This window comes from Bombus vancouverensis, chromosome 5 (genome assembly GCF_051014615.1).
Source record: "Bombus vancouverensis nearcticus chromosome 5, iyBomVanc1_principal, whole genome shotgun sequence".
Lineage (NCBI taxonomy): Eukaryota > Metazoa > Arthropoda > Insecta > Hymenoptera > Apidae > Bombus > Bombus vancouverensis.
The window spans coordinates 8,910,981-8,925,761 of record NC_134915.1 but is presented as its reverse complement, the minus strand read 5'-3'; the positions used below and the strand labels follow the sequence as shown (position 1 = coordinate 8,925,761).

At 39.0% G+C, this 14,781-nt stretch overlaps 1 long non-coding RNA gene across 4 annotated transcripts in view; it reads left to right on the top strand.

The window, feature by feature from the left end:
• The window catches only part of LOC117161771 (uncharacterized), a 172,764-nt gene that overhangs the window by 93,791 nt on the left and 64,192 nt on the right, over window positions 1-14,781 (top strand). Inside the window, exon 4 of one of the 4 annotated variants that reach the window (XR_013058463.1) lies at window positions 12,427-13,107. The exons of the other annotated variants lie outside the window; for them this stretch is intronic. This is a non-coding gene — a long non-coding RNA (uncharacterized LOC117161771). Of the gene's footprint in view, window positions 1-12,426; window positions 13,108-14,781 lie in introns of those variants that run through there. 4 annotated transcript variants of the gene reach the window in all.

Here is a 14,781-nt window from a genome sequence, read left to right as displayed (position 1 = left end):
CGAAAGCAAACTTCGAGCAAATTTCGAAGGCAATTTCTAGCGAATTCAGCGGGCAACGAAAAAATTTATTTGCTCGTCAGCAGATTTCTAACACGCGTTTTTTCCTCTTTCGAACGAATGAGAAATCAACTGGATGGCGATCGAGAACAACGATAACAAGTCTCGATTTTAGACGCCTCGTATCGTACGTGTTTCGGCGCGATTGATTGACAGTCGATCGCGAACCGGTTCTCTGAAAAACATAAAACCACCGCTAAAGCCGTTCAGATTAGTCAAATTGAATTCTTAATCATTTTTCATTTATTATAAATGATAAATACAATATTGCTCGCGCGTATCGTTTAATCCTTAAAGAAGGTTCGAAATAGCTCATTGAATTCTGATATTTCTATTAAATATTTTTAATATATATAATTTCAAATATAACATAAAATAGCTTTTTTGTAGAATTAGTTGCCGATTGATGTATTTGCTGCAATAACGAGAGAGTTCCGTTTTTCAACAATTTGAATAAATCGTCTGAGTAAATGTTAAATCATATTCTGAAACGTGCTACCAATTTACATTCAACTAATGTCCGTAGCAATAAATTTTTCTCCTTTCCAATATGAAACCCATACCTTCCTCTCTCTTTCCGTAAATAGAACCCAATCGGATTGTTCAAGCCCAAGTTGCTCGAATTCAAGTATCTTGCCTAATCTAAACGAGACTTTAATTCCTGTCAAATCAGAGTGTAGTCGAAGGAACGCGATCAGATTGTTCGAATGCAAGTCGCCCGGATTCAAATATCTTGTCTAATCTGAACGAGATTTAAATTTCGCCGGAACTTCGTCCTATTTACCGTACGTTGCTCCGAGAAAAAATACGTATTATGATTTATACCGAGTGTCGATCGCGACTATTTCGTGTGACATTAGTTAGCTCGTTGTACAGGTAATCTTACGCAAACCGCAATTAGAGTCTCGATAGCACGGTCGTGATAAGGCCTCGAACAGATCGATCGGTCGATTTCTGCATTTGCACGTCCTGTGCACGGGCTTATTCGTATTTATAAGAACGATCGTTCATTGTCGAGAACAATGGAGGCCAGTTGCCGATGAGCGATCGAAAACGATCAAGCTCGCGAGACACTTTGCGGTCCAGTGAACGCCTTGCTAAGAGACGATAAGAAGGAAATGCAATTTCACTGATGAAAACGTACACTCGTTCGCCCCTAACGAAATAAATTGCGCGCTGGCTCGGTTGCTATGGTTTCATTGTTGCTGGCGCTTATTTTTCTGGTAATTGCTTTTTATAATTGCGACCACTATCGTTGAGCTGGCGAATGGTTTGCTCGTAAGACAATTAAACAGGTTGGTGGATTGAAACGTATCGTTACCGCATGTCGAAATAGTAAAATACGTCGCTATGGACTGTAACGAGTTATTATACGTATTATTGCTGCGTGGACGAACACGTGATCCGAAAGCGATGTTGTTTCATGGCGGAAGAAAATTTCAATAGGGAGATGTTGGTTCAGCGTGGAAACTTAGAATCTGCTTGTTTGATTGGAGGACGTGAATATAGTACATATTAAGACTAAGTAATAGTAATAAGCGTTTAGTATTGTAGACGTAGTATTTGTGACTTTCTGAGGAAAAAGGAATTCTAACGATGAAAGATAAAGAAACTAAATTTCAAAAGATCAAATTCCGAGTAGTATCGAAGATACCAAATAGAGAACTTCGATAGTAGGAGAAAAGCAACAGGAGGATGTTAGGAAAGAACTGCAGAAATAAGAGAAAACAATAGAAAAACTTCAAATAGGGAATTCCAGCAACAAAGGGATACGAAGAAACGGGATTCCGACTACCGGGGAAAAGCAAGGGCAACGGGAAGAAAGGTGCCGCAGCAATGAGAAAAGCAAAAGCGAGACACCTGGAAGTAGTTTCAACTACGGAAAAAGACATTCAACGCATCACAGAAAAGAAGTTACAATTAAACTAAGAAAATCCAGGAACGGCAAGGAAACTACACGATTCTAGTAATAAAACAGTAGAACGGAATTATCAGACGAGACACCAACAACATCCAAGTGTTGAATCACAGTCAAAGTACGTTTCTCGAGTTTCTATCAATTCGCTTCAACATATAAACTGTGATATTTGCCTCAATTTACGAGTTCGCAATATCATGCACGCTACTGTAATATAATCCAGTTCGTCCGTCGATTTGCTCTCAACTCCATTATCTGCCGATAAAAACGTCTGAGGTAGTCGACCGGCTAGAGGACTTAATCGTTGCGGCAAGAAGCGGTCACTGGATGGTCTGGGCAAATCGCGAATATCGGCAAAAACTGTTTATCATAAGGGCCGACCGCCACGAGGGGGACTTTTATCGAGAGCATGATACTTCTCGGTGGGACCATTAAGCTGGCAAGGTCAGGAAGGTGTAACTGTCGAAGCTTGATAGCAAGAAAGCACGTGTCTTATGTCGTTTGGTCACGGAAAGTGATAATCGAGTAGAATTCACAAAGGAATGAGAGAGAGAGAGAAAGAAGGTGGATGATGCGAAAAATGTGGGAGCCAGCATTGTCCAGAAATTTTGCCATCTTCCAGTATTAATTATACGTCGTTGTATATTGACACTTTAATCGAAGTATCAATAAGGTATTTTCATGTAATTGAAAGGATATGAATTTTTTCTGATAGAATATAAATGGAAATTCGGAAGTTGATGTCGATTAGGTATCAGTCTGAACGCTAACCACGACACACAGGTTTATGGGAAATTTGAAAATACTAAAGTACACGGAATTCATACAAAATGCAAAAATGCATAAGATATCAAAAATACGATATTGTAACGTTCGATGATATTCGAGACGAGTCTCTGTCCAGATTCCACTTGTTTACCTGTGTTTATAAAGATATGAATTTGCAAAATAATCAAGGTGCGTGAGAATCGAGCAGAATTCGCGAAAGGAAGGGATGAAGAAGAGGAGGATGCAAAAAGAAGAAAAGAAATAGGATCGAGCATCGTCCAGAAAGTTTAAAACGTATGCGAGGATGGGCCAGAACGGTGGGTGGAGGTGTATGGATGCGCGACGACAACGGAGGAGGAGACGCAGAGTTTGGTCAAAGGATAGGAGGACTAAAAAAAATAGGGGGAAGGGTTATTTGCTGCATGCCGGTGTAACGCTGCCATGGCGATATTAAACCTATATGATTTACAAGCGTGAAATTTGATTCGCTGGCGAGGAAACAACAGGCAATAATCAATTTCTCCGGGCAACAAAAGATATGGCGTTTCATTATAAATTATTGGCAGCCCGTAACCCAAGGCGGACGCGCCGTTTGGCGTGTGGATCCGCCAGAAAACATCCAGACCACCGATCTCATCCGACGTCGAACATGAATTGTGATATTCCTGATGAAAGGTGCTGGCGAACGTATCTTTGGCGTTTTGTTGTTTCCGTGAATATTTTAAAGGGTGCGTCACTTGGAATTTTGCGAATATGGAGATTGTGGGTGGGTGACGTTAATACGTTGTCGTAGGAAGATGATGTTAAAATGTTGTCGTGGGAAGATATTATTAATATGTTATCGTATTACTAGCGAGATTTTACGTGCAAGTGATGTTATAGGTATAACAGGGGTTGCTGCAATCGATTGTAACATTTAAATTAACTAGAGAATCATATTCGTAAAACTTTTAATATTACGATAACAATTTTAAGCACTGAATGTATTATGAACTGTTTAAATAACTTGATCTTTTAATAAGATATTTGGGCGATTTGTGCAGTATGAACAAGTCGTATCTTTTTTTCTGATCATATTTGGAGAAACAGATCTCACAAAGGGCGTAACCTAACATACAAACACTCACCACACTAAAAAAATAAATCAATCAAATTCGAAGATGGTATCCCACTGGGGGTAGCCATCCACATGCTATATTGCTATATCACTAAGCTATAATATTTTACCAAATGTCCTACTGGACAAATTGTAAAATGCAAATAAATAAATAAAAAAAAAATATTTGGAGAAATATGTCAGAGGAGATGTACTATTATCAGGTATTATGATATCTTCTTTATACTGTATACTCTTTTTCTTCCAATATTTTCTTCTAATTTCATTTACAAACGGAACATGACTTATTTTACCCTTATTATACATACACATATTACAACGTACGATGCTGAAACAAGCAACATCGTTTAATCGCTGTAAATAAGAGACACGAAATTCCTTTTAAACTTAAGATGTAACAGAGCCTATGATAAATCTACGAACGATTAGAAATGGCTAATATTAACTCGCTGCTTTATCTAACTGTAACACAAGATAATCTTAACGTGGAGCGTACGTCATCGAAAACTGTTGTCCGTCATAACACTCGGCTTTTATTAGTCATTCGTTTCGTAACTTGTAAGTCACCAAGGTCTAAGAAATGCAGGAAATGCACTGAGAACTATCTCCCTCTCTCACCCTGTCCTTGTGTACATAGATAAAAAGAAGCAAAAAGAATGGAAGAGTGAGGAAAAAATGGGACTATAGTTCGTTTTTCGTAGTCTGTCGGAAACGCCTTTATAAGAGAGATTTTACACCGGGGCACTAAAGATAAGCCGAAAACCTTGTCGATGATGTATGTCTGAGAAATGCAACGGAGGAATTAAGATTTACAACGTCGTATAACCATTGTGGCTCGCGTTGTAACACGCGCGCGCGTCTGCAACTAGGGTCACAACAATTTTAAGGAGATCCTTTTCAACTTGAGCGGAACATAATAAAGCTCGTTTGCCCGTCGCGGTCATAAATATTTATCGGTGGAGAAAAGAGTTATACAGCGGACGGCAAAACGCTTTATTTACTCTGTGGCAGAGCGAGAGTTGCAAACGTGCGTCGATTTACGACCGTTCGCCCCGATAATTCCTCGGCAAGTTGCTTGTGACGAGCCTTAAACATTTTCACTCCCGTTACCAGTGCCGACTCGCTAACTAGAATTACATCCTTCAATTACTACAATACCAATCAATTCGAGAAAACACTTACTTATCGAAAACTTTTCCGTTACCATGAAACACGACCAGATTACTATCGTAAATGGGCTAAGACTTTTGCACGAGTAAATAACAACCATCGTTGATTCGACGAATCACATCGTGAAACAACAAACGTAATACGTAATCTCTTATTCGAACTATCTTGTACTAGAAATCAAACTCTATCGTTAATCGTTTGTTTTTCGCAGAGTCGAGCATTAATCGCGTGTGTATTTTGATACTAAAATGAAGAAATTTCCAAAAAATTCAGTTAACCGACTTGGCTTCCGACAAAACGACTCTGCTACTCCAATTTCCTTTTAAATCGTTAAACACATCGAGTAAATGAGACACTACCCGCTAGACCTAAACGATAGATTGAACTAGTTATTTAAATTAAGTAATATTTACTTATTTATAATGCTTACGTACAAATTATACTTATCTATAATAAGTAATAACTTATTATAAATAATTAGCCATGTTACTGCGCCACGCCAGAAAAACTACTGAAAATTCTCAACGCGAGAATTGATTGTAATTTTAATAAATATTAAAAAAAAAAAAAACATCGAGTAACTAAAATTCCCTGTAGAAACCGTTGACGAATTCCTGAGAATGTTTCCAACGAGTCATTGTGTTTCGACAAATTGTACGAATCATAGTACTTTACGTATATTTTAACGTGCTGCTCTGCAGTGGCCGGCGTCGCGTTACTAATCTTGGTGGCTCTTTTCGATCCGTGATTACGTCTAAAACAGGTAACGCGCGACAGAGAGAAAGAGAGATAGAAAGAGAAAGAGCGCTACCGGGTCGTGTGGCAAACGTTGAAAAGCGGGGCGATCGTATCGATAATAATCGGCTACGGAAAATCGCGAGAAACGGGAGTGACCGTAAGCGTGCCAAGGTGATTCTCATTCCGTCCACGTTTGCCGTATGCGTCACAGAGAGACGGAATGGAAATCCATGCACAGGTATATCGGGTTAGAAGCCGAGTAGAGGGCCAAGGGATCGCGTCAGAGCTCGATCGTTAAAGGGGCTAAAGCGTTTACAGTGGCGTGTGTTTCACCGGCCAGCAATGCGAAACAGTTACACAATTATCGAAAAACCATTACGTCGACATTGGCCATCGACGATGTGTACACACTCGAAAGGATGTACAAGTGTGTATACCAATGTACACTCTGATTCATAAGTAGCAGGAGCAGCTGATGATTTTATACAAAACGTGACAATTAATCGAGGTTATCAAGAGAACGATTAATCGATCAGAATTTTACATTGCCAAGCTGTGAATTCGATATACATAGGTGAAGATGACGAAAGAGAAGTAGTATTTTAACACGGCGTAATCTAAGATAAAAAGAACCTGTTAGATATAAAAATATGTCTCTTATTCATCGGTTAATTATAATAAATACATCGGTCTGTAATTACGACTTGATAAAGAGAAAAGATTGCTAGGAAAAAGGAATTAGGTAAGAAACGACAGGAAGATCGTTCAAAGTCTGAATTCGTATCATCAAAGTCATTTATAATAAACATGAAATCGAATAACAGCTATCACATAAATATATAACTACTATTACAAAATAATGTGAATATGAAGATTGACTAAAGTGAAGCGATCAAGAAACGCGACAGACACGGACGAAGAAAATAATTAATTTTATTATATCAGATTACCATAATATCGTGTTGTATTATTATTTCAACTGAGATAATCGTTCTTAAAATGTTTCGATGATTTGTCAATTACTTTTCACGTATTCTCATGCTTTCGTAAAAGTGTTTCAATACTTATGAATGAGGGTGTACGATGTACTTACAGAAGATCGTGTATATATGTATGGGCGCGATTCACCCTTTCCACCAGCGTTTTCTGGTAAGCAGACGAACCCGTGATTTATAACTCTGGCTCCTCGTAAATATACGCACGACGATATATCTTTCGAGGTTGTCGTGAGAGGGCAAGCGCGCTTTTCGAACCAGAGAGAGAGTTCCTTTTCCTTTCTCCTCCTTTCCTTCTCGCGGCTACTTCGCTTTTCTCCTTCTTTTTTCCTCCGTCTTTCCTCTGCCTTCTCTTTGGGTCCTCGCGGACTCGATTGCGCGATGACTTACACGCTGGAACGCGGGGAACGCGACAAGCCGATCGAGTTTATGATCATCGTAAAATAAATCAATAGACGTGCCTCTAAGCTTACCGCCATCCCCGATATGGCGCGATTGTGCTTTGTACCTTCTTTTCTCTTCTTTCGTTTTTTATTTCGGGTTTATAAGATCCTCGTGGCAAGGTCTATATTAGAACGTATAATGGACTCGATCTCTTCAACCTTTTTTTGAATTTCTTTTTATAAAACATTATGTAAATGCGAGATCGTATTTGCAGCTTTTTCGCGCTATTTATGTCAGTGAATCTTGTCTCTTGATATTCGTGATCATGAAAGAGAATTTCAAGGATTCTTTTGCCGTTAGTACCTTTTTTCGTCCCTACTTCTTATTCTTTCGTTTACATAGATTCTATTTATTCTCTAATTTGATAAAGTTTGGACGAGTTTGAGTATGTACAATACCACAATGTTCAATATAAATAGAGAATTTATATCGAGAATTTTCCCATTTTATTTTTAGTTTTATACTCTTTTTTTTATATCGATTTATTAAGCTTATTGATTGCAATAGAACTTATTCATAGTATCGGTGCTCTAATTCTTTCCATCTTTTTTTTATTTTATTATTTATGTATATCTAACTCGTACAATTTTTGTTATTCGCCGATTTGTATAATGCACTTTTATTACTCTATAAGGTATTATTCTATATAATTATTCTGCACAGTATTTATGATTCTAATATATATTGATGTTTTTCCCACCTTCGCAAAGAGATATATAAATTAGGAGAATCTATCATGCATAGGATTACAGGAAAATTACTCAAAAATTTGGAGACTGTGGAACGATAGAAAGAAACGATCAACGTCGACACATCTGAAGTCGCACATGTTTTATCTCGTCGGGATGCGGCATCAACTTCTTTACTTCTCCAAGAAAGACGCGAATTCCACGAACTCCGGTCCAGTTCAAGGGCTGTCTAGACCAGCGAGCAACTTGCTGACGCCATATTCTTTGTGATTTCCCATCGAGAGGATCTCGGGAGTTCTTCATCGTTCAACCATCCATTTACTAGTACATAAAAAGGCCCTTTTTCTATTTCCTTTTTACCTTCGCCTTCTTATCAACCCATAACTATAGACTAAAACAAAGCATTAACATCGATATTAACGAATACCAGTTAGCGGTGCAATTTCTCCCAAGAAAAAAAATGAATTTATTCGTCAGACATGGTCCATGGATTTAGGTCGAAGGTACTAAAAATGCTCGCGTATAAATACGTTTCGTCGCCGCTGTGTATATCTTTACGTATTGTGTGCATTCTACGCTTTTTAAAGCTTTCTAATCCTTAAATTTCGCATAAATGCGTAAACACCCTCTGTCCAATCATGGTGTTCAAGATATGAAATTTATACCACGACATATTTATTTGACAGTTTGCCCGAGTCTTTTTACGCTGTTAAAGAATTAAAGTTATTATATCGCGAGGCAGCATCGTCGGATAGAATTTAATGCGACCATAAATCCGAATAAACGAAGATCGATTTCGTAATTCGTGATCATTCGTTTATGCGCTAATCTTTCCACCTCTTTCACCCCGTCTACTTTAAACGCTTAATGAAATATCAATTGGACGCAACGACGCGCTATCGTTTCCGCTCTCGCGGAATTGTACGCGTTTAATCTACTACTCGCCCTCGTCATCGGTTGATATTAAAATTGCAGAGTATTCATCGCTGGAGAATTGAGGAAATTAACCTGAACCTGATATCAACGTTATTCGTTGGGTCGATATCGTTGCGGAGAATCAGCGTTAGGGGTACGGGTAGAAATCTTCGTTGAATTTCCACTAGAGTTCTACAGCAATCAATGAAACGTTGCCGTCGGTGTTTAACTGCGGATGGCAAGGTCTCTGTGATACGGTTGAGAATTGATATCATTCTTGAACTCGCGAGTTTTCCATGCTGACTGTACATTAATTCTCGTTTGAGATAATTTCTCTTTGATCAGGACTCCTCTTGAAATTTTACACGTTGCAAGTTACAAATTACCAGAAGTATTAAATTCCCCTGCATAATGGTAACAAGCGTAACAATACATGAAATTCAATTTTACTGTATTCTACGTGACGTAAAATTGGAAAATTAAAAAAGGGAATTCTATAACTTACGAGTTGCAACCTGCCGATTTATTAATATCATTAGGTAATAAATTATTGTGCCAGAGGACTCAGAAATGCTTTCGTAATACACGTTCCAGATGATGTTCCCCCTAGGTGTTCCGACTTCGCGTCTTGCTTTAACTCAACCTTATCTCGAGATTCCAATGTAAATTGCTCTTTGGTGCTACTTTTGGTGACGAATGTCTCCTTTAATGCTTGATATCGGTCGACTCCTTTTAAAGAAGAATTTGGAAAAGGTGCCAGAAAATAGTACCTTTAATGGAGCGATAGGATGATAGAGGAAACTGTATTTTTAACTGTACTATTTTACTATTGTACTTTTAGCTACGCTCATGAGTTTCAAGATAGGAGGGTTTTTCGGTCAATCCATAGTCATGGCGCATGAACGTTACTAAAATTTACGTAGCAAATGAAGGAAAACCCGACGAGCTCGGACAATGTAAATGTTTTATGTGAATATAATTAAAGATACTTTATATATTTTTACACCATGTGCAGTCATATTTCTTCGCAAGAAATATTCTATCCAGTCCCCTTAATTAAGACCGTTCTTGTCAATTTGCAATTTCGTGTCAGAAATGACAAACATCGACACACGTTTATCGCAGTAGTTGTTTTGATTGATGGCGTATCGAATACTTTGTCCCCTTATGATCCATTCTCATTATCGAAGTTTCTGCGCCATTTGGGGGAAAGAAAAACCACCCCGAAAACACGTCGACGAAATGAAACAAATTTCGTGAAGCGATCTGACAGAAGTGATGAACACGTCGCCGGATTGCTTAATATCTCGGTTCACGAGTTTCATAGATAGTTGCTGTCTTTTCGATGGGATCCGACAGAGATTGAGTTGGACGTCGATTAGCATTTTATCGGTGTCGGTTTCGCGGTACGTGACGAGAATAAGGGATCTCGCGTCAATTACAGACGCGAGCAGCGACTGTTTTTACGCGAATCGACGCGACACGGCCAACGAGCTGTCGGTAATTGGCTATGTCATCGCCAGGACGGTATCAGTTTGTCCTTTCGCCGTGGGAATGGGGGAAATTGTGGGTTGATACTGGATATTGTTTCGAACTCGGGTTGTATAAAGCGTTGTGGAACAGTGTAGTTACAAACTTTGTTGATTGCAACACCAAAGGGAAAATAACGTTTCTTTACCTTAGAGAGAAGCGAAATTTCTTTGAAATGTAATACTCTAAGTCTGTACATTACACGTTAAATATATTCATTTTATGGCATAAAATATTGTTGCGAATATCGACTTGATTTCACTTAGGAAAGAAATGGAAGGATATTGGTTTCTGGGAACTGCAAGTATTTATTTATTAAAGAACTAGTTTTTCATAAGATTTTATAAACGAATTAAATGATTATAATAGTTGCATGATAGTTAAATTAATAGGTATGTAATTTATAAATTAGTGTCCATGGTATTGTTAAATAAAATAACAGCTCATTTGTGTAGTTGAAATTGGAAGAATGCAGCAACCGTAACAATATCTTTCACAGTAGTGACAGAATACGTTTTAAATTAAAAAGCAAGTATTGTATGAATCGTGCGTTGAATTATTTCAAAGTCGTATTTTTAGATAATAAACTTGGAAAGATATTCAGTAACGTATGCGATACTACATGATATTGGACGTATGTACAGATCTTTAGACTGTAACTATCGCTTTGTTTGATACTCATAGGTGGGTTCACAGTCCTGAAAAGGTTAATGCACAGTTCCAATATTAGAATCTTGGGATTCTACGCAACATCACGCAATTCTGTACGGTCTATATGTGCACACTATTAGTTACGTAAAATTAGAAAATCATTGAAACGCTTAAAAAATATGTTAACGTTTTGTTGGAAATTAAGTCGTTGGTTTCAATCAAATTTCGATCAATTACGCGTAATGAAATTAAACAGTACGTCGTTCGTGGTTTCTCGACCATCTAAATATTTCATCAGCCAGAATACATTTATTCATATACATTTATTTGTAGATATTAGGTTGTCCGAAGAGTTTCTTTCGTTTTATGAGGAAATAATAGACGCACAATGTTTTTTGTTTTATATTATTTTGTCGAATTACGTACGATCCATTTTGTTCTGTTGAGGTAAACACCGCGACATTTCACAAACTTGGTTTCACGTTTGTACGAAGCTATACTGTTGTAAAAAACACGTTTGCGAAAGAAAGATACTTTCCGGACAACCTAATACTTGTAGAAACGTAAATTTCAATTGTAATTTTCAAATATAATTTCTTCAACGAATCGATATTAACGTAGTTAACGGCGATTTCTTTCACTTTGAAATTTAATCAAAAGTTTCCGGCTGGCCGATATTAACTCGGCAATTTAATAAGGGTGTATCGTCTGTCGATTAACGACGATCATCCATGTAAAACGCCGCTGTGTAAGCTGTAGACCATTTAACGAGAAACGTGCGAGCGCGCGTGGGCTTTAAAAGACAATATCCCCGGAAGTTCGCGGCGCTTGTTGCCCTTACGCCTGAGTCGCAACTGTATTTTGCTTCATTTTAAGTCGTTAGTGTCGACTCGTAAAATGCGCCACCGCGTACCCGTATGCTTCACCCCCGCCCTCCGCCCTCTCGCCTATATACCCACCCCTAATCTCTTTCGCTGTTATCAGAGCTGCATATTTAATGCACTTAGAAACCTAGCTCTGTATTCATAACTCGCCGTTACCGCTGATAGTACCTGTACAGACCACGTAAAAAGCATTAGAAAGTTAAGAGCGCTGCTAAAAGAGTTTCGACGATATCGGACCGAAAGGGTAAATTAAGGTGATTATATTTCTGTGAAGGATAAATTGTATTAATCTATGAGCTTGAATAATTTTACTATAATTTTGTGATTTGAGAGGTCAGAGAGAAAGTGTTGGTAGAATTATGAGTCGCGAATTCTCGCGATTCGAGAAAGAGAATTCCAGCGTAGAAGTATGCTTTGCAGATTAATACGACCCAGTATTTGTATTTAATATAATTTTACTTTGCTGTTTCTCCATCGTTATTATTACTTCCCAATTTTTTAATCGAAAGATTCTAATATTTCCATGTACTTATAGAGCGTAAATTTTCAGAGAAAAGAACGACGCGGGAAACAGGATAACATTTGTTGCCATACATTGCCGAAATTCCGTGTCCTACATTAGAATCTTTGACTTATTAGCCGAGAACTAGAAACCTGTAGAGGGTGGTTGGTTCAAATGACGAGATATCTTGGTATTGAAAACCGTCAAATATATTATTAAATAATTTAGAGATATAGAGAATTGTGGCGGCACTCGACATCAAATATCACCGGACGACACTAACTAAGGTCAGACGACGGCAGCGCAGTGGTTAGCGCAAGCATCCCTGAGTAGCTCCGGACGAGTAGCCCCCAGAAGCTTTCCTATACCTAGACGAAAAAAACTACCTCCAGGATCAAAATAATATCCCAATAATCTATCACATAAAAAGAAAAATAAGGATCAAAACTATGCTCTACGAAGAAAACTTAAATGGACAGACCGCAGACACTAGGTGGATACAACATGGCCCTCCCTCTGAAAGACGCTAAAGACAAATACAGAAAAAACACAAAAAAATATTGGTGGATACCGAACCCATAATAAAATAAGAGAGAAAACCATTAAACCGACAGAACTCAATTCTGGCACCGTATAACACAGGTGTAAACTGTAAATATTTGTAAATTTTGTAAATAAACCTATTTCACATCCCCCTCCCCCGCCCCCTCCCTCTCATCCCACCCCTCCCCAAAGTTACACAGCACAGCGTCCTGTTTTGCGACCAGTGGTTAGCGCCTTAGGTTACGAACGTTTCGGGACCTAGGTTCAAATCCCGGCGACCAGAGCCTACCGGCCTCCTCACCAGCGGAACACACTAGCAGAGTAGCGCACTATCACAACCAACTACTACTATCACTATCGGTACTAACTGATTCGCTAAAACTGTGTATAGATCGCTATTAAAATCGCTCGAGATTGAAACTGACAAACAGATATTGATTCGCACGACTGACTCACTTCTGCAGAACATGGTCATCTATTTATACTGGTCGAGGGAGTACTGGAAAATTTAAATTTGACTTTGTTTGACGGTTACACGTAGCGGCGACGTTGTTTTGCCCGGAGTTTATTTATTATTACATTATGTATGTCCTAACGATGTTGATACTCCGAGGCAAAACAACAACATGATTTGAATTGTCCCCCTATTTCATGTGCCGCTACAAACCTTTTAGAGCATAACAAAAATGATGAAAAATTGCTCGTATCTAACAATTCTTAATACGGCACAATGCATGCCGGTTTAAATGAAAAACGAAATTCAGCATTCCCCGTGATACTCTCTGCCTTGTAAAAAATATATGCGGTATACTGGTCGAAACGGTACCATATACTTACGAGTAGTTTCAGAACACAAGGGCTCGGATAATTGATGCACATCCTAAATGAGGCCCGACTAACGTTACACGTAATAACTTAATTCTATGAAGTATAGAAGCGCGCTCTCGCCCGTCTCGTTGTATTTCCATTCGCGTAAACCATACGATACGGTGGCACGTGTAGCGAATTTTCACTGTTGGCCATCGCGAGAATGACGAACATCTCGGTCGTACTACGACCAATGTGATAAAAATGGTCGTCGCTTTGGAAATAGGTAGAATAGGTTGACGGTGGACGCGTTGGGCGCGAAAGTAGGTGAAACGGTCGAAGATTTCTGCAACGAAATCCACTTGTTTAGAAAAAACTTGTGTGCGCTTTTACCAAGAAACGAGAAAAAATAGAAGGCGAGAGGGTAGATGATAGCGCGCGCAAAAGGGTAAAACAGTGGAGCGAGTGGTGGAGCGGGTGGATAATGAAATTCGCGACGGTTCGTCGTGCTTGAAACGAAGCGAAATTTTATTCGCTTACGAATTTTTCGAGCGCGAAACACGCGCGCGAGCCAACTTGTCCAAGTTTTATCGAAAACGGTCCGAGGTTCGAAACCGGTCCGAGGTTCGAAACTTTTAAAAACACTGGGCGCGCGCGCGGGGATGCTTTCTAACGCGTTTCTCTGGCCAAACGTCGAACGGAGACAGAAAGTAACTGCGAGACTGGCGAGCACGCAGGGGGAGCGAAGTTCGGTGCAGAGAGTTTCTGAAGTTTGGAAATTCAGCGACGCGGCCGTACTCGTGATATTACGTACGAAATTATGAGCAGAGATGCTGTCGCGAATGGGTATATCGACTCCCGGGAGTATATCGGTTTTCATAAAAGGACACGTACGGCTGGCTTTTTCGTCCTTGTGGAAATTCAGCAACTCCGTCAGATACCCGTTGCCGCTATCGTGCAAACTCGGTCGATTGTTAACACTGATAGCTTCGTGTTTGTCGAGCTAGTGTATAGGAAAAAGCCGTACGAAACTATATACAGTAAGCTAACGTT